An 18,216-nucleotide genomic window follows, 5' to 3' on the forward strand; every position below is an offset into this window, starting at 1 on the left:
CACAGCCATCAACATGCTGCCAATATCCACCCTCAGGTTGTACTCCCTTTCTCAAGTAGGACTAGGCTCATTAGTCCCAGGGAAATTTGAAGGTCCCCATCTAGTCATCCAGGTTCTGTTTTAGGGATAATAATATAATGCATGGTTTAATCTGCAAGACAGTTTATTCCAGCAAAGAAGGAGGCACTGCATAATGAAACTATCTATCACATTCCATTTATCTTTTGATGAAGATATGGGTCACGGTTTCCATTGTTTGCTGAGCTATTAGATTTGTAGGGATACAGAAGGGCAAGGACAACAGAGTTGCTAAGGTTGTAGTGAAGGCACAGATTGCCCTTAAAGCATCTATAAGATACTGAGCAAATGGACAGAGCTCCTAACCTCTCTTAGTAGTTCAGAATCTTTAAACCAGAAATATTCTGAGCCAGGTACTCCTGCGCCTTTGCTAGTTGTTTAACATATCAAATTAGGAACATTAGGAAAGTGGAATGGGACTGTATAACTGGTCTAAATGTTGCTATGGAGTTGAAGATATCTTTAGATATGGATTATATACCCCTGCATATTAGTCCTGCAAAGCTGAAAAATTTTCTTACTACTTTCACCACATGATGTTTGAAAGAGACAGAACTGGTCCCTGAATTCATTTATGTTATGTGCTGGAGTATTGTCCATGCTATATGCTGAGGGGCGGTATTGCTTTTCAAATGTAATTTTACTACAATTTTCCACGTTCAGTTTGTGGCCATTTTATTACACAAGGTATTAACTAGGATAACTTCTTTCTGGAGTGTACAGGTGATATTGAGGGCCTTGTCAATGACTCAACATTTGTAGTTTGCAGTTATCTGAAAAGTTGGGTAATCAGAGATTCTTATTCTCAGTTTGGAGATCAAAGAAGTAAATATCAAAAGGATGGGTATCAGTACAGAGCTCTGGGGGACTGTGCTGGTTGCCTTCATACTTTCAGATGAGATATCTGCCATATAAACTATATGGATTCTGTCTTGTACTCAGTTATCCATCTCACCACAAAGGGATATAAATTTAAAATACCCAGTTTACTTACAATGCCTAATGGGATATGGTGTCCAATGCTTTTGTTAGGTTAAGATACACTGTGTGAACACTATGACCATTGACCATTGTCAGCCAATAGCCTGTATGTACCCCACCCCCCAAAGCAATTAACCATATTTTATGAGCAGGATCTCCCTTTGATGAAATTACTGAGGGTCTAGCCTAATGAGATGGCGGATTTCATAACTGATGGCATCAGTTATGATATGTTTCATAGCTTTGCCAATTAGGTCATAAGGCTGATGGTTCTGTAATTACCAGGATCAGTGGTAGGGTTAATTTAGAAACAAATCCTATATCTAAGCTTAGGAAAAACAATTTGAAGAAAGGTTTATCAAGGTCATATTTGGAGCTATTTGTGAAATTACTGGGTATGTTGTGAGTTTTCATACAGGAGGTACCTTTGTTTTTTTGATAGAACCTTTAGAACATGTTTATTGGCTATACAGGTTTTTGGGATACATGGAGTTTGGATAGATGATTCAGGGGAGAATCTTGCACAATAAACTTGTTTGCCAGTATACTAACAATGTCTGCTTGGTCAGAGTTGTTGGTCCTATTTAGGATAAGTTATGATGATTACTGGGTATTACTTCTTATTTTCCTAAAGAAGTTAAAAAAGGATTTAGAGTTATCCTTAACTTCAGAAGCTCGTCTAAATTTATAGTTTGTTTTGTTAGGCCTAATTGTATGTTTTAGATCTTTAGTAATTTTTTTTAATTATATAAAGTTATAATTATATAAAGTTTTTTTTATTCAGGCATGTCCAAGGGTCAGCTCCCAGTGTTCTCTCCTGTCTATCTGATGAATCTGGGCATCTTGGGGCAATGTAGACATTGCCTCATGTACACAGACAACCCTCTCCTACTACTACCTAACACTACAACCTGTGAGAGATGCTCTTATCTAACCAAACTGGAGGTAGTGTTCTCTCCAACCAAGACTGAACTTGACAGTCAATAGAAGAAAGTAAACACTTGCACCACATCACACTCATCATATAGTCCCACTGAATCTACACCACCAAAATCCACACATAGAAACACAAAAACATTCACAGAGGTTCTCAATAATAATCTGCTCAAGCAATAAAGACCTCCAAAGCAGAAATGCAAGCAACCTCCACCCCCCAACACAAACCAAATGACACATAGCCCACAGACTCAGTGTGCCACTCAACCACAGCCCATAAGGCAAAATATTGTACCCAACACACTAGTCATAGGTGACTCTATAGTCAGGAACACTGATGTCCCACTCACCAGGCTAAACAAGGAGAAGGTTACTGTCAGCTGCCGGTCGGGTGCCAGGATCTGCCACATAACCCATGCACTCAGGTCACTCCACAACAAGTACAAATATGACTCTGTCATTGTCCATGTTGGTGTGAACGACCTGAGACGTACCTCCCTGGACTACATGAAAAGAGACATGGAAGAGCTCTCCGATCTTGTAGTCCAGGTAGGTATGACCTTAGCCCTAAGTAGCATCCTGCCATCAACCAGAATGATACCGCAGTACTAGGACAAAATGATTGACTTCAACAATTGGCTAAGCTTCTGGTATCATTCTAAGGGGATCCAGTATCTGTCTGCCTGGGACGACATGGTCGACAGACCACAATGCTTTGCCAGAGATAGCCTGCACCTGTTACCCCCTGGGATTCCGGATACTGGCTAAGGCTCTTGCCATCCCTATAGTGCCTTTTGTAGGCAAGGTTCAAATGACAAATTCACCACTGTAACAGGAACAGGCAAGCAAAAACTGAGGGTAATGCTACTCAATGCTAGAAGTCAAAATCTCAAAATGTACTCCTTCAAGGCTCTCCTTAAAATGGAGAACATCAATATCTGTGCAGTGACTGAGACCTGGGTCAAGACTCCTGAGTGCACCCCTGCATTACCAGGCTATAACTCATACCACAATTTTCGGCCATCTAATCTGGACCAGAACACCAAAGGTGGAGGTGTGTCCATATTCATTAAGAATATCCATACCTCCAAGCTAGTTGTTCAGCATAATGTATCCGAGGTTATCCAAGTGCAACTAACAATGGGCAAAACTGCAATCCAAATTGTAGCTTGCTACATATCCCCCCACCATGCCCCAGGATTCCCACTACACTTTTCTTGATATACTGGAAAATATTAGGGTTCAACCAAACACCCTAATAATGGGCGATTTCAACTACCCCCACCATTAACTGGGAAAACTACTCATGTACCAACTCCTTCACTCAACGCTTTCTGGAATACATAAATTTCAGTGCCCTGGATAAACTTATCCACACCCGCTCCAGGGGCAACAATATCCTAGACCTAGTCATTACCACCATGAGTGACCGGTGTTCCACTCCTGAAGTCACTCCTCATTGGTCAGATCTGACCATAAGCTAATCACCCTAGATATCCACATCCTGCCCCCACCACCCATTAAGGAAACCACTGTAAAAAATTCTCCAAAGCCAATTTCATGCTTCTTAAGACAGAAGTGGCAAACTTCATGACACCCATGCAGATGGCCAGTACAGTTACTACTGCTGAATCCTACACAAATGCACTCTATAAGCACTTACATGAGTTCATGGATCATGCTATCCCAAACAAAATCAAGACACTATCCTCCAAAAAAAGGAAGCCAATCTGGTGGTCCCCTGCCATAAACAAACTCTACAACAGAAGGAAGAAACTGTTGCAAAAGAGAGTAAAATCCCATTAATAGAGGAGCTCGCTGGTCAGCCTCAGTAAGAAGCTAAGATCCCTTATAAGATCCTCCAAAGCTAGCTGCAAAAACAAAATTGCCACTGATTCTAAGGACAAACACAAAGCATTCTATAGCTATGTCAAGAATATCAATGGCAACACCCACATCTGCTTTGAGTTACCGCACAATGGCACAAAAATTACAGAACCAACTGATATTGCCAACATCCCGGAAGATAGGTTCAGTGCTAACTTGGAAGATAGGTTGAGTGCTAACTTTACCCTCCTCTCACCCCCTAAAGAGCCCATATCTATACAGGAAGAAGCCAGAGTCCCTGTAATCACAACTATGGAGGTAAAAGCTGCACCATCTAAACCCAAAAACACAGCATCCATGGGACTGGACAACATCCCAGGATGTGTTTTGCATGGACTTCAGAATGAACTGGCTCCCAACCTAAGCACCATGCTCAGTCATAGTCTCATGTCAGGCTTTGTGCCCACTGAATGGCGCACACCAACAGTTATCACACTTCACAAAGGGGGAGCCACCACTGATCCCAGGAACTATCGCACTATTAGCCTGATGAGCCTGGTCTGTAAGGTCATGAAATGTATCATCATGGAACTCATAAACAAAGACATTGGTAACCTCCAGTCTCTGGACCCCACTCAGTTCAGGTTTGTGAAAGGCAGATCATGCCTCCTGAACCTGATCGACTTCTTTGAGGCAGTCACCAAAACTGTAGATGAGGGTAAGGTGGTTTACACAGCCTATCTTGACCACGCCAAGGCTGTCGACACCATCCCCCATTCTGGAATTATAGCTAAACTCACTAAACTAGGTATAAATCCCTACGTCATAAGGTTGCCAACTGGCTCACTGACAGAAACCACAATGTAAAAGTTGCAGACTCCAAATCTGACTTCAAACCAATGACAAGTGGAGTATCACAGGGTTCAGTTCTGGGACCTCTCTTGTTTGGTATCTACTTCTCTGAAGTACAGGCTAACAGAGAAGGCATTTGGCTAAGAAAGTTTGCAGATGACTGCAAACTAGGAACCATAGTTGAGTCCCCAAATGACGTGGACATCCTACAGAAGGGCCTCATTGAGACAGATGCCTGGTGTCAGAGCCATGGCTTCAAGCTCAATGCCAAAAAGTGCATTGTCATTCCCTTTGGTAAAAACTCTGTACCCATGAACTACCACATAGGCGGCAGTCTAATTAATGCCAAATGTGTGATAAGAGACCTTGGGACCCAGGTGGACAGTAGTCTCTCCTTTGATAATTACCTCGCCACAGTAGTCATGAAATCCTACTACGTGGTACACCTCATCACAAAAGGGTTTACATCCAGGAAAAAAGAGGTCATTGTTCCCCTCTACTTGACACTCATTAGATCCATTATAGAGTACAATGCCCCTTTTGGAATGCACCTCACAAGACATCTGCAGCAGCTGGAAAAGCTACAGAAGTACCTTACAAAGAGGATTACTGGCCTCAAACAGATGCCCTACACTGACCGTCTCAAAAATACTCCAGCTTTACTCCGTAGCATATTGCCTACTCTGAGGTGATCTCTGCCTAACATATAAAGCTATGTCAAACCCAGAGCTGTTGGATATGCTACATCTAAAGAAATCCCAAACTCTCCAAGCTACACGTTCTAGGGACCTAAATCTTGTCACCGCAAAATACAGGACATGCTGGAGGGATAGAGTCATATCCTAGGGACTTCCCATACTCTGGAACAAGCTACCCATCTATGTCAAGCAAAGTTCCTCATTAGCACTCTTCAAGAAAAATCTTGATGAGTGGATGGGAAATAGGAAATATACCCCGGGGATCACTTCCATGGCTCTGCTCAACAGGGACACAGGAAAATAACTTTCTTGGGTGGTGTAAGCCATGGAACCTTGTTGGCTAGGCTTACTTAGGCCCTTGGGCTGATAGCCTAGTACCTACCTATGAACCTATGAATTGTGAGGAGTTTTGGATCTGCTGTATAATTTATTATTTTTTTTTCTCTCTTGTTGCATAGTGTCTTTTTTATGTTTGTGAACCACCAGGATGGTTTGCTTTTGAATTTCCCATTGTATTTTGCTCTGGTTGTGAATCTAATTCTATGCATCTTGTCTAAGTGGATATAAAATTCCTTTGTGAAGTTAGTTGTTGTGTTAGCATTTGAGCCTGTGCTGCTAAGGGCGAATTTTGAGATTTACTCAAATAATTGTGCAAGGTTTGCTCATATGATGTCTTTAAATTCAGATATGTTGATTTCATGGGTTTTGGAGATTTTGAAGGCAAATGTCACAAGTTTATTGTCTGACTTAACTGGTAAGGAGAGACCAGAGGAATAGTACATGTAGAAGATCTATTCATGAAGATTATATTTACAATATTATGTCCTCTTGTAGGTTTAATATCTACCTGTTTCAGGGAGTTGTTCATTAAGTCACTAAACCTATGCATATACCATGCATTGGAGGTATGGCTGTTCTGGGTAGTCATGGATTAAAGAGTCCCAAAATAATGGAATTTGTGTTAACAGGGGATTCCTCAAATGTTTTCAGGAATCTAGCATGATTGTATGAGGACATAGATGGTGCCTTATGACTTGCTGTAAGTTGGTATTTTTGTATGTATTTATGGTGTTCTGGAGTTATATGATTTCTGCTTGTTTTTTTTATGACTCAGCCTACAGGTGATATAATCCTTAGCAAATATGGAGATGCTACCAAAATTACTAGAAGGCATGAAGGCATGGTAGTTAAAAACCCTAGTTATAGAGAGAGTGTTCTATTTATGTTTAAACCAAGACCTAGTAATTACACAAACATGGGTATGTTTCAGGTACAGGAGACATCCGATATCAATTTGTTGTTGAAGACTTCTAGCATTAACGCAGCCACCTTAATGTACTACAAATTGGGGTTTGGTGTGTTTGCTATGTTGGAATGTCCAGTGACTATCCTTTGCATAAAAATGTCAGCAAATTATTTTTCTGGTATGCAGAAGCCTTTGAATGAGAGGTACAGCCCCTCCCCCCATGCCATGCTAACACATACTGGATTCCCTTGAATAACAGCAACTACTCTGATTTGTTGAAGCTAATCATCTTTTTTCTGTACCAAAGCATCACTCATGGTGAAGGAAAGATTTTTTCACTTAAAACCAGATTCCTGCCTGCATTTTTCACATGCATGGGAGGTTCTGAAATATCTCTCTGCATGTTTAGCAGGCTTTTGCATTTAAGTTTATTCACTCCCACATGGACCACCATGTTATAATCATATTTACCCTTGGAAGATGCCATGTGGGCCCTTGTAACAACTGAGGTTCTGGCATCTTAAAGGCAGCTGACTGTAACTCTAGCCTTGTCCAGCCTTATGAGTGGAGAATCTCTATGCCAAACAAGTAATTTAACCATCTCTAAGATATTATTGTTATTAGTGTGTTTAGGAGTAAAAAAGGAGCAATCTGACTCTTGGTGACTTAATGCTGTTGGTGTGCATGGAGGAGATGAGTTGGAGAATTTCTTCTTAGACCTGCTCTTTACTAGAATATGACTGAAGTAAGATGATCATTTGCACCATTATGGTTTACAGTGCAATGGTGCATATCAGTGCATAACATTCTGACATTCACCACAAGAAAAGATATTCAACGATCAACAAATAGCTTTTGACATGAGACTTTCATGCCTAGGCTAATGCCGAGTGAATTGGGAAGTGTATGCTCATCAGAAGTTCCACTTAGTAGGCTGTAGGAATGCATATATGCATAATGGCAAAGCAGGTGCATCATCATAGTTACACAAGCTATCCCGTGAGGTAGTAGTACCTTATTGCTGGATGGTAGGTTGCACTATTTTTATCACGCATTTCCAAAACGTGATGCAGGATTATGTGCAATGTGACAATTAAAATAAACTATAAAACATTAAAATGTACAGCTTGCCATAGGACTGAAATGGAAAGTTTGTTCTGACATGTAAAGGTATGGTGTAGGGCAAGCATAATGTTGGCGTACTGTGCCCAGCAATTGCTATGATCTAAATTTGGAGTATATTCATATGTCATGGCCTCTGTTTTATTTAAGAGTCTGATAAGGTATGCCAACACAACTAATGCACAAATGTTTGATGGATCCATGCCCCAGTTTGGAGCAAGAGAGAATTGCTCACCTCTTTACCTTGCAGGTGCTGAGATATGAAATTCATTTATTCATTGATGAGCTCTTTGGGAGTAGGAGTCTGGATCTGAATATCCACCATTATTAGTTAGACTGTAAATGCTGATATTGGCATCCCCTGCACAGAAACAAACCCAAATGAAAAAGTTCATAGTATCTGCCACTGCACTGGTACAAAAAATTAAATCGGAAGTCAAGAAATTCAGCACTAAACAGCTGTGGTGTGCATGAAATCCATATAGAATTTCAAACAAAATCTGGAGTCCCCTGCACAGAAAGCAGTGCTTGTAAAAATGATCCATCCTTTCACTTTCCAGAATGCTTAAAGTGTTCAATGTACACAGAAGGCATACATCCTTTACAACCTTTTAGTAAGTATTCATGCAAATAATATTTTACAGACCTTATCCGTTGCTATACAAACATATACATTTGCACAGACTAAGAGGAATGCCAAAAAAAAAAAACAGTTGCAAGTAGTAATAACAAACTTAAAATGAAATTTGTAGCTGCAAGCTGAAAAATAAAACCCTTGATATTAAACCAATAACTCCTTTTTAAACTTTCACAAATATTATAGGGGTTCCACAAGGATCTATTCTGGCCCCAGTATTCTTCAGCACTTTAACTAATTCTCTTACTTGTGACTTAATGGAAACTAATCTCATTCTATGTGCTAATTATGTGTTCTTCTATAATTCAGTCTCTAACTATAAACCTATTACAGAGAAGTTACAATATACCATTAAAAACATATGCTCATGGCTACAGGAGAAACAACTAATACTGAATTCCAAAAGCAAAATCATGTTCTTCGGCCCTCACTAAAAGCTAAACAGACTTCTACCTATCCCCTGCATAACGTCTTATTAAAGACACCCCTTTCCATGTGTTCTCTCTTTCAAATATCTTGGAATTTCTCTTTATCCAGTCTTAAGTATGTCCCTTCCCCATCTGTAACTTAAAGGTAAAAATCACCTCTTCCATATATGAGTGTTGGAAAATCTTCTACTATGTCACCAGTTAAAGGAAGAAAATTCTTTATGCACTCATAAGCCAAATTTGTACATTTATCTTCCTTTCTCCAAACACACAACATCACTGCATCACTCTCCAAAAAACAAAATAGCTATCTGTACAGAATGCACAAATCTCCTTCTGTTCAATCTTATCAGACAGTGATACCACTCAACATCGCAGTGGTAGACAAGATGAGGACAAAACAGTCCAGTCTAACTTCACTCATAATCCAACAGGTTATAAAGTGTAGAATGTGAAACCTGTGTGGGTACAGTCTCATTTTTGCACACCTTACCTGCCATAGGTAACACGCTAACACCAACCTGCTTTGCAATTTCCATTTCGTGGTGGTAGAGTGATGTGTCACCCCAACTAGGTACCCAAAATCATGCATCATCTGTTTACAAGAGAAATGTGCATGGACACAAGATAGTTACCATTTTCCTCTGGACTGTGACATGATAAATTAGTAGGTATGGCTTCTAAAGGCACCAAAGTTTGCAGGGTTACTAGGTGGTGCTCTAAAGACACCAAAATATTTATGTACCTGATGTACAGAAACCACGAAGAGCATCTGTCTGGGGACTTTTCTGAGAGACTAAAATATAAAGTAGATGACTGGCAGAGCATTGTTAGGTCAGTGACTCTAGCGGCATCCATTGCCTCTGCTGAGCACTGCAGCAACACTTTAGTGACCTGAAGAGGTGGCATGCAAGCAAATCCCCTGTCTTTCACCAAAGACACCTTCGCTACTTTATGATCCATCTTACAAGATTAGCTTCCATGAAGAATATGTACATGACTGCAACACTTTCAGTCATGAGCTATAAAAACTCATCTTAGGAGAAGAGCAACATGCTCATACCCTCCCATAGCATAACCCTACTAACTATCTACTCTCTTCAACTGACCTTTTTCCTCCTATCCATTTTAATCCTGACTGTTTAACATTTCCCACTGTTTTTAATATGTATAGCCATTGTTTGGTAATATAAGATGAGCATGATGTGCTTTTGCATGTTGAATATCTTACATATATGTAATTGCATCATTTGCAGTGCTAACTGTACATGTGTATTTAATACTATACTTTCTGTATTTCAGATTTCTTTTTCCTGGTGAACCTGTAATATGCTCTGTATATTTTGAAATATATATTTTCACTCATACTCTTTCACTTTTCTGTTGGGCTGTGCCTATACTGGGTCTATTTGGGACCAGTTCAGCATTCCAGTTAACAAATTTAACAGACTTAAATAAATAAGTATAGTACTATAGTACGGATCGAGATTTAACTGTGGTCTCACATCATGAGCTATAACATTTTAACATGAAGCTGTAATGTTAGCTAAGGAATCAGAGAACTTGATCGCTAGGCATGGACATGTTGGGGTAGTGGATAAATGGAGTGAGAGAAGTAGGTGATATAAAAACAATTTACATTCAGTAGGGATGCATATAAGCAGAGCAGTAGGATAAACAGAATTTTAGTGAACACATTTTCTGGGGACAATGGCCAAAGATATTTAATATTTTAGAAAGAAATATAGCTAACCATGATTTTATACTTTCTGAGGGGAAGGGATGGGGCTAGAATTGTGGAAAATGTAAGGCAGTGAAGGGTGATGGCTGTAAGGATAATAAGGAAGGTAACACATACAAATAAAAGTGAGTAAGCAGTCTTGGAGGAAAATAATGGAAAGGTTGAATAAAAGAAACAAATCTCATGGTTAAAAGTTGGTTCAGCAACAAACAAATAACTGAATTGGAAACATGAAGAACCAGCCAAACACAGCCGGTATAAAAGGTTTAGTAGGTTAGCACTGTCATGCTCTATGGCCCTTCTTCAGACCATACAAACAGAATAAAACCAGAGTAAAACATCACATTTAAATAGCAGAAACAATTACACTGTAAAGCAATTCTCATTAATCAATGCAATAATCTATGAGCCTTTAAAGCTGGCTTTAAAGGTATAGTGCCATTTAAACCAGGAGACTTGTTTGCTTCTAATGCAACTATCCAATTCAATTCTGCAAACTCAACTTTATTCACAATGTCCCCTTGCATTACACTATCATACATCAATTGCAGCATCAAAAAATGAAATGTATGACTGACATTGGAAATAATGTTTGACAAGGGTATTTGTTATATCTTACTTTCTTATGTCTCTCAAGTGTTAAAATATCCATTTTTTAAGTGAGTGATTACTCTTTCCCATGTAAAAACTAGTACATTCATTACAAACAGCTAAGTAAACTAAATTCATGGTCATGCAGTCAGCATAAAATCTAGGTACAAACTGCTTTTTGGTAACTGGATGGATAAAAGACTTATCAACAGAAATTAAACTACAAATACTACATGAAATTTTGGACTCCTTATTTTGCATATTTTGTTTCCCTGGTGAAATTTCCTGTTGTCATAGCTTATAACCATAGATGTCGAGTCAGTCTACATCATGCTTCCCCATGACTACTGCATCAAAGCCACAGTCGAGGCCTATGAAGAGGACCACACGGCACTCTCAGGTGAGATGCAGCACCTAGGAAGATTGATGTCCCTCCTCCTAGAAAACAACTTCTTTCACTTCAATGGGAGATACTATAGGCAGAGCACGGGCATTGCCATGGGAGTGTCCATGGCACCTAGCCTGACAAACATGGTGCTCAGAAAATGGGAACATGACCACATCTACAATGCCCCCCACTATGGCCACACGACCTGTTACTACAGGTACAGAGATGACATCTTTTTGGTCTGGAAGTGAAGCCAAAGTGAGCTGGACATGTTCCTAGAACACATCAATCACACCACCCCCTTCCTTCGGTTTATGGCTAAGCAGCACCAGGAAAAATTGAGTTCCTGGTCCTCACCATCAGGAAGAAGACTGATTCAACCACCCTGACCCACAACCTTTATAAAAAGCTGACTAGGGTCAACTTCTTCCTACATGCCTCCAGCATACACCCTCTGAGACAGAAGGTGAGCATAGTCAAGTCTCAAGGCCTCAGAATCTCCAGGGTGTCCAGGGAAATGTCTGATTTTCTTCACAACATGCACAACCTACAGAGGGATTTCTTGGCCAGAGGCTACTCCCAAAGGCTACTTGACAGAGTCCTGGACCCTATCATTACTCAATGAGTGCAAAGACCATACCAAACCTTCATCAGCACCGGAGTCCCTGGCTACCAGGATGAGGAATACAGATTAAACCTCATCATGGACTACTCCACAGACTATGGTGACATCACCATCCTCAAAAATTGGTCCATAATAACGAGCAACAGGAGCTTCAGGCATATTTTCCCCTCCAGACCCACCTTCACAGCCAGGAGGGGTAAGAATATCAGGGACTTCCTGGAGCACCCGACCACCATGAGATTGGATTCCCCAGGGACCTACGCATGCAGTAAACCACCCTGTCATTATTGCTCACACATGAGTGGGTCCTCAAGCTTCTTTTGTCCTAACAATAGGAAAGTCTACCGCTCCAACATCAGGGGTGACTGCCACCTAGAAGCAGTTGTTTACCGGATCTCTTGGACTAAATGTCCAGCTTTTTACATTGGCAAAACTGTTAACACCTTGAAAACTAGAATAGCGAGACACTTACATGATCTCCACTACCTTAAACGTACCAGACAACTGGCTCAGCATGCACTAGATACTCCAGGATACAACAGCTTCAAATTCCATGTGTTTGACCACATCCCAGAGACCCAGTACAATGGTGATTACAACTCGTTGCTGGAGAAAAGAGAACTGGACTGGCAGATTAGATTACAATCTAGAAAAAAAACAGGACTTAATTATGTGGAGTCTATGGTCCCGGTGCTAAATCTTTGAAAGATTCAACACTAATTCTTCCAGCATCTCCATACTTTTGGACTCTTTCTTTTGCATATTTTGTTTCCCTGGCAAAGATTGCCTGTTGTCATGGCTTGTACTTGTGTTTTTATGCCTTAGGTGTGCTTAGCAGACCAGCATGTTATGTTTTAATATATTTTCCCATTTACTATCTGCCCATTTTTGTTTCTGAATTTTTGCTTTTGTATTCTGTTATTTTGTTTTATTGGATGTTTCTTCTAGTTGATCCTGTTAGTTTTCCTTTATGATTCCACAGCCATCCTGATGAAGTTTTAGATGAAATGGGTAGCCTAACCTCCCTCTTTATTATTAGATGATAGCTGTAACACGTATTATCCTTTTGGGGTAATTTGCATATTACCCATAGTCCATCAGTCACAACTGTTTTTACATGCTACTTTCTAGCTTTACAAACATTTTTAAGTCTGTTAGCTTTTTTCTAAGTTGTTATTCTGGTGTACTTTGCACTCACTGTTTTAGCTTATCAATTGGGATTTTCTATAGTCACCCTCTTGCTTGTAGTTATCAGTTAGGTAGACAACAAGTATTCACAATAGTCACACATTCCTTCTAAGCTGTCCTGAAGATTTCTCTGAAGACAGAAATTTGTATATCTGGAACTTTGCTTTGATGTCTCAAATAAACGTGATGGACTTCCTATGAGATTCTGACTGTGTCTTTGTGTGTTCAATTAGTTTTTTGGGCAGAATCCATGTTTTCTTGCAAGGGTTGGCATGGGCACTTCTGAGAGTTCATTCTACAGCTGAGTAGTGTGGGTTTGGTTCTGAATTTGCTGTTTGGAAACAGGAATCTGTGTCTAATAAGTGCACTCTCAGGTGCACCACATTTCAAAAGCTCTGTTACACTGTGGTACCACTGCAGCACTGCTTCCAAAGGGGCATTACTAGTGGCATTTTTCCTCCTTCCTGGGAGACTTATACCGCATCCCCTGAAGGCTACTTCAAGGATCCTTACATTGACAACAATGAAAAGTGCCAGTCCTATCAGATCTATTACTGTCAATATTCCTCATCCTATTTCTCCCACATCACCATCTCCTGTTAAGGAATACGTTGTTTCTAAAACTGAAATTAGGTCTGTCTCCCACCACATCTCTGACTTTTTCATCAGTCATTAATAAAGGCCAAGTCTTCCTTATGATATTACATGCAATGTTAATGTCACTCGAATATGTCCACTAAACCTTAGTTCATTTATCTGTATGTTGGCATCTACAAGATGTATCAATATTAAATCTCTTTTTACAGTAATAAGGTTTTGCGATCTCTCAACTAGGCTGAAGACATCGTGGAATTGAGTACAAGAATGTTAGTGTGTAATTTTGGTGGTATATGCCAGACATCCCCCGGGATTCATGAAGCTCGGCACAAGGCCGGTGTTAGGCTTGCGCCGACCGTGCGGCATGAAGATGGCGCAGTAGCGCCAAATGCATATTAATGAAGGTGCATTGCCGCCAAAGCCACATGCATAGGAAAGGAGCGCGAGTGCATAGGGCGTGTCGAAGTGTCGCACGGATGCGTGTAAATGTCAGCTGTCGACGTGCAACCTAAAATGCTTGCATATGACAATTTGCAAGCAATAGTAATCACATCTGTCAGTGTCCGTGGATACTGAAACGTATGCAAAGCATGCAAGACAGTTCCTGTGAACACAAAATGAAGAAGCAAACACAAATGCACGATAGGGAATAACGGGTCCCTATCTCGCGAACAAATGACATTGAAAACCGTGTGCCCGTAGTCCAACACAGTGTAGATAGTTATACCAAGTGGAAGTGAAATGCATCATATGTTAGCGCGCCACCAATAGGTACGTCCAGCCCAATGGTCAGGGTCACCAGCTGACCCATAGTGTGAGGGATGGTACACAGCTGGGCAAATGTGTCCATAACAAAAAACATGATAAATGTAAATATCTAGCAACCGTATGACCAAATTATATCCCACAACGCATGTAATAGTCACATACAATAGGTATGTCCGTATTTCACATACCAAATGTGACAGGAAATAGAATAAGCATGTAAATGAAACAGAAGGAGCATATAAACTGCTACAACAATAAGGCAACATGTAGGCTGAAAGGAACAGTATTATCTGTACCGTTGACTGTGGGTACGTGTTGTCCAGTACATTCTGATATGTGTCCGGAATATATCCCATCCTGGACACAGGAAAAGGTGGCATCCTACCAATGATTAGAACAGTCGGCCAAAATCCACACATCAGCGGTTCAAGCCGAACTTGTCAGGATGTGTCACAGTTGAATGGGTATTACCCGGGTATACCAACCATGTCATGAAATTTAAGTATGGGCGTGTACCTATGTGCATGAGGTATAGCATGTGGAAAGACAAACATGGCAGGGTAGTCCACACAACCATACAGGTACCTGACATATGTAGGGTATGCAATGTGTTACCTTCACCGTGTCATGGGCTATCAACCAAAGCAGTGATGGATGGAGTGTCAGGAATATGTGTGTGTGGGGGGATGGGTAATGGTATAATCCTCCAAGGCGACACTGTGTCGTATGCAGAATAGGTGAACTGGAGGTGTATGAGGGAGCAGCGGATGAAGCAGAAAAAAACAAAAAAAAATGTATACACATCTGCAATACAACCAGACAGGCCATACTGTAGAACACAATCCCACAAACATATGAATATTAAAATGTGCGATACAAATGTACAGACATGTCACCGGTACATACCCACAGATTGGTCTTGATGGAACTGGCCATATCAAATGCAACACACCTGGATGCATAATGGACTACCCAGCATCCCCTCCACAGCACACAACCCGCCCCCATACCTGAACGTCCACCAAATCCAGCCATACTTGGCCTACTAGTTTGGTGCAGCCACATCTACACATAGTGACCACTACGCATATGTAGTAGATAGTGTCACCCTAGGCTGTTTCAGGATTGCAAACTATGTATCCCTTGCATGTAAAACCCCCAGCACATTTTCATAACACCAGAAGAATGTTCATTATTGGTCTTGTTAAATTTTTGGGATATCCCTCATGGGATAAGTAACCTGTGTAAACATTAAAATGGGTATGAAGACACGATGTCTAGTCCTGTAGAAATCTGGATACAAGTTGGAATGTGCAGTAGTGGTGCACGAGTCTGTCCAGCCCTAGATGGTCATGCAGAACCTACTACCCAGGATCAAACACCTGCCCGTGATGCATGTGTCCCGACACAAATAAGCAAGAGAATATATTGCACACATTCGCATAGTGGCACATGGTATATGGGTGATGAAGGCACTGACGTAAACAGGATACCCCCTGATCCACTGTGTGAGGGACAAGTAATGTGTGTGTAGGTGTGACCTGACCAATAATGATAGAATGCCAAATGTCCTGTGATTGTAGGAAATAACTATGTACCATACTGCATGTAACAGTTGCCTAAAGCAGTCACATCAGGATAGAATAAATGTAATTCATACAAGAAACAGGCAAACAACAAAAGTGCCAAAGGTATAGGCTCACAGCTAGGAAACAAATGAATGTTCTAAACCTGCACTGACCGTGGCTATGTGTTGGCCCAAACAATCTGGTGCCCCCAGTAGGGTTACCATCTGTCCCACTTAGCGAGGGACAGTCCCTCTGTGGACAGTTGTGTCCTGACAAAATATATTAAAAATGGCAAATGTCCTGAGATTGTAGGACATAATTATGTCCAATATGTTATGTAATAGTTGCATAAAATAATTATTTCTGTATCTAAAATACCTAAATGTTACAAGAAACAGAATAAGCAACTAAACCGCTACAACAATAGGCTTTTATGTAGGTAAATAAGTACAGTTCTATCCTTTGTACTGACCGTGGGTATGTGTTGGCCTGTAAAATCTGATGTGTGTTCCAAAAATGTCCCATCTTGGCCATTTGAAAAGGTGGCAACCCTAGTCCCCAGAATACATCCCAACCTGCACATATGACAATGTCAACGCTACCAATGGTCAGAGCATTCGCACAATACCTGGCCAGCCTCTTAACCACTCACAAAGCAAGTAACCTTTGGAGGAAAGGTGTTGAATGAAAATGACTACTTACAACAATGAAGAGTAATAGACGCATTTAACTGCAGAAAAGTAGTAGAATTACGAATCTGTCAACACGTTCCAAGTTAATAGTACTAATATGGTAGAAGTGCCCGTGATTGTCCCTGAGTTGTCATAGCCTTGTCCCTGTAGAAACGAGTCCCCAAGTATCACAGAGGTCCATACACATAAATACACCAAACAACTGTCACATCTGTTGACAGGACTATTGCATACCTGTAGTGAATTTATAACTGATGTCCAGAATAATATTCATTGTATCTATAAATGAATGAAATAGTCAAATGGGAAGAGAAACACGTGGAAACACCCCCCCCCCACAACCTGCATTATGTAGTGGAACCACTCCCCGCCCTAAATCATATAGCGCCAACCTAATAATGTTGTCAGAGGTGCCCAAACACCTGCGTCTGTAAAGACAGGTAGAATGTTAAAATCTGGACTAACTCTGTCCATGTGCTACGTCTGATCTTTGAACAGCACCAGAGCAGTTCTAGTCACCAGTCGGTCAAGCCTAAACCCAGACTAGCACATGAACACCCTGACAATAAAACACACGTATGTGCAAGGACTATAAGCGTAGGAGTTCTGAATATCCTTGGAGTGAGTAGACATGCAGCACAGGTCCAGATCAGTAGGAAATAGGGAATTTCCTAAGTGTAGTACTGCGGTTTTCCCAGCAGGAGAATGGATGCCAGCTGTGTAAGGGAAGTGGTGAGGCATATGTCAGAGTAGCTATGAACCATGGGTATACATATAAATGAGCCAGAACAACAATAGTGTAGGGGTTACAGCATCCGCCCAACGTAAAGGCATTCCTGGATCAAGTACGACTATAGCACATATTAATTGTGTAATGAATGCCTCTGTGCTGTAAAGCCAACATTTATACATGTAAAGGTGACCGCGTTCGCATGGGTCCGTTAACCGGATTCCATCAAAGTGGTACTTTCATAAGGAATAAGGCACATGTAATCCCAAAGAAGTGCCTGTAAACATATGTAACTCAGAATATGCAAGTGTGCCTGCGCAGGTGTACGCAGCTATTAGTATAGCAAATGTATGTTGTCTTGTACAGCTGTAACTTTTATATATATAGATAGATGTGTGTATAGATAAATATCCACAGACATAACAGAATTATGCAATTATATATCTACATATATATCTATATATACATATATATATATATATATATATATATATATATATATATATATATATATAATATATAT

Source organism: Protopterus annectens, chromosome 2.part0 (genome assembly GCF_019279795.1).
Source record: "Protopterus annectens isolate FY-2018-M chromosome 2.part0, PAN1.0, whole genome shotgun sequence".
Taxonomy (NCBI): Eukaryota; Metazoa; Chordata; order Ceratodontiformes; family Protopteridae; genus Protopterus; species Protopterus annectens.